The sequence below is a fragment of the Myotis davidii genome, unplaced genomic scaffold (assembly GCF_000327345.1).
Source record: "Myotis davidii unplaced genomic scaffold, ASM32734v1 scaffold707, whole genome shotgun sequence".
NCBI lineage: Eukaryota > Metazoa > Chordata > Mammalia > Chiroptera > Vespertilionidae > Myotis > Myotis davidii.
In genome coordinates, this window is record NW_006297755.1 from 22,729 (window position 1) to 26,576 (window position 3,848).

Sequence of the window (3,848 nt, forward strand, 5' to 3'; positions counted from 1 at the left end):
TTGTTTATTTTTTCCTGTTTCTCTTGCCTTAGGTGATGAATTGGGGAAAATTCTGCTATGTGAGATGTCTGAGATTTTGCTCCCTACATTTTCTTCTAGGATTTTTATAGTTTCATGACTTATACATTTAAGCGTTTTATCCATTTTGAGTTTATTCTTGTGTATGGTGTAAGTTGGTGATCTAGTTTCATTTTTTTGCATGTATCTGTTCAATTTTCCCAGCACCATTTATTGAAGAGACTGTCTTGACTCCATTTTATGCTCTTGCCTCCTTTGTGAAATACTAATTGAGCATAATGACTTGGGTCAATCTCTGGGTTCTCTATTTTATTCCATTAATCTATATTAATCTACTGGCCTGCTCTTGTGCCAGTACCAGGCAGTTTTGATAACAGTGGCTTTGTAGTATAATTTGATATCTGGTATTGTGATCCCTTCAAGATTGCTGCAGCTATTTGGGGTCTTTTTATATTCCAGATGCATTTTTGGAGAGTTTGTTCTAGATCTTTGAAGTATGCTGTGTGCTTGTGTGACTTTCTTCTTCCCCAACTCAGGGAAGTTTTCTGATATTATTTCTTCAAGTTGAATTTGGGGCATAAGGCTGAGATTTACCATTTTTTTGTTGTTTCTTTGCTTGTTTTGCCAACCCTAAATCTAAATATATTGTGTACTTGAACATACCAATGACTTTTTTTTTTCCGTGAAAAGGGTATTGAAGTTTACCTAAGGACAGAGTCCTTTGGGGTAGTGACTAATGAATTTCTCAGTGTCTAGAAGAAACCCTCCTTCAAAACTGCTCAAAATTTATTGAGATGTCAACCCCTTTTCCAAGAGGAATAATCATGACATGAATACCAATTAAATAAAAATGCTATGACAAAGCACCTATTTAGAAGTCTCTTGCATATTAGACAGGCTTTTTCTTTCGTTTTTGCTTATTTCTTCTGTTTTTTCTTTGTTTTTTAAAAAATATATGATAATGTTAATAGCTAAATGAGTTTCAACTGTAATAAGAATTCATTTACTTTGTTAGCTGAAATCATTGCTAATAACTCACATTAACTGTATTTTCTGTGCTAGTACACAAGTGTATAACTCTTGGTAACTGTTCTATATTATTCCTTTTTCAAATTTTCATTTGATATCATTTCAGTTTAAAAGGAAGGAAAATGGATTGCTATTTATCTTTACAAATGTTTACTAAAAAATGAGGGACATTTTATTAATGTTCGAGGTGTTGGTGACTTGCCCAAGAGCACACAGTCATTCTGTGTAAGAATCTGGATTCTCTCATGGCTCTAACTACCTTTTAAGCCTATTCTTTTCCTGCTATCTTCAACTGCCAAACTTTCCCATCTTATTATCTGAGCTCTCTCTTCCTCACTATGCTCAACCATGTTTTCTGCACAGAAAAGTCATGAGAGTTTTTCATAAATGATATCTTCAAGATATATTGCTTTTGTGTTTCCTTCCTTTAAACTTTCTTTATATTTCCAGTCTTTAATCCTATATCTTTTTCCCCCAAATTTATATCCGATGTGTAATTCCAAGCTCACTTTGCTCTACTGATAGATACAAAGGAAAGGACATGTTTATTGACATTTTTATAGTATCAGAAAACTCAAAATGAATGCATGTGCTTGAAACTGCATTTTCAGTTAATACTAAAATGCTACAGCAATGGTGCCATAACTAGCTTGATGTCAACAGCTAGAAAAAATGAAAGGTGTCATCTATTTCAAGTGCCGTTCTGAACTCCATTTGTCAGTCCATGACTGTGAATCTGGGCCAGTGAGACGAGGCCGCCAGATCCTGTGCACACGGCCCCACACTGTCCACAGGACACTGCAAACGGACCCCACTGTGCACGGGACACTGAACATGGCCCACTGCACACGGCCCCACACTGTGCACGGGACACTGCACACGGCCCCAAGCCTTACATCCCTCCAATGGCTTCACTTTACGTCACCTTATGCCCTAGGGGAGCTAAGGCTTTCCTGCCGGAGAGCGCCTCTGCTGGGAGGGGCCAGTGCGACCAATGGCCATGGCATCGGCGCAGCTGCGGGTGGCGGTGGTCTGTTCCAGCAACCAGAACCGCAGCATGGAGGCCCACTACCTCCTCAGCCAAAAGGGGTTCGCGGTCAGGTCCTTCGGAACAGGGTCCCACGTGAGGCTCCTGGGCCCGGCGCCGGACAAGCCCAACGTGTACGATTACAACACCACCTACGACGCCATCTACCGGGACCTCCGCCGGAAAGACCCGGAGCTGTACGCCCGGAACGGGGTGCTGCGCATGCTGCAGAGGAACAGGGCCATCAAGCTGCGGCCCGAGCAGTTCGCCAGCTGCCAGGAGCCCTTCGACCTGATCCTCACCTGCGAGGAGCGGGTGTACGACCAGGTGGTGCTGGAGCTGACCGCGCGGGAGCAGGAGACCATGCAGCTGGTGCACGTGGTGAACGTGAACATCCAGGACAACTACCGCGAGGCCCACCTGGGCGCCTTCCTCCTCTGCGAGCTGTGCCAATGCGTCAGCCTCCTGGACGACGTGGACAGCGACCTCGCCGAGCTGCTGCTGGAGTTCGAGGAGCACAGCGGCCAGCCCTTCCTGCACACCGTCTGCTTCTACTGACCTGCCTCCCAGGCCCCTGCCTGCCCGTTCGCCCGCCCGCGGGGCCTCGCCTGTTCGCGTGTTCCTTCCAGATGCTCGTCTCACTCCCACCGCTGCTGCCCATGGACAGACAGCAGCCATTATTCAGACAGACCCAGCTCTCCTCCCTCTCACAGAAGGCGAGATGCGCGTCTGTGCAGATGAGCAGCCATCAAAGGTTTTCATCCCACTTCCACCTCGAAGTGGGATCTTGTTCATGAGTTTTTTCGTTAACTAATAAATGGTTTATTGTTCATTTCTCCCGGAAGCTCTGTCTCTCATTGTACACTTCTCCCCGCCCCTACCTGGCTGGAGTGTGGGAATACCGAAGGACGCAGCGGGGCTGCACCTATTAGGAGAGGACATGCAACTGTCCAATAAACACGCTGCTGGTTCTTCTAAAAGCCAGACGCCCCTGCAATTCTGCTGGCCCCATGGAGCTGTCTCGGGGGACCGCTATCTTGGACACCCGCTCATGGCCCCAAACGTTTTGGGTTGCCCACCGGATGAGAGATGAGCCTGAGCGAGCTGCTGCGTGGGAATCCAGTGGGCGGGCTGCGGCGCTGTGGGAAGCGCACATGCAGTGACCTGTAGGGACTATACACGCAGCTCTCCCTCCCTCCCTTCCTTCGTTTCTGATCTTCCCCTATGCAAGCTGAATGTATAACCTCATTGGTGTCAACAGGAATGTGATGGGACCATGACATCACCTCCGTTGTTGACAGGCCCCTATGGAATTGTGTCCCTTTATTCAGCGCTTGCGTGTTCATTCGCTCTTCTGTAGGGAGAGGGAAGCCTTGAGTGTTAGGGACCTCAGGAGCTGAGAAAAGGCCAGCCTGTGCTGTGCAGCTCCTGTGCCTTCTGCAAGGGCTGCTGCCAGCAAGGGATGTCTCCAAGGGGTTAGAATGGTCCCCTGCAGAGACACACCTGTCTCTGCCTTAGCTCAGGATGTGAGAATGTTAGGGGGACACTACACTGACTCCTCCCAGCTGTTTCTGGATCTGGGGTGATGTCCTTTAGGAGTGGCACATTCCCTGGGGCTGCAGGTATTGAGGTTTTAACAATGAGATTTGGGTTTAACAAATGGATGCATTGCGCTGTGTGTTGTAATCACAGGAGATAGGTTTTCCTCTCATTATGAGCTGTCATGTGAAAGGTGAAGGGTAAACAATGGAATGGGATATAGTCAATGAATCAT

The 3,848-nt window shown here is 46.9% G+C and overlaps 1 pseudogene; it reads left to right on the forward strand.

Moving 5' to 3' along the window:
• The first annotated feature begins 2,047 nt into the window (after window positions 1-2,047).
• On the forward strand, window positions 2,048-2,632 carry LOC102754669 (annotated as a pseudogene).
• Window positions 2,633-3,848: the final 1,216 nt, after the last annotated feature.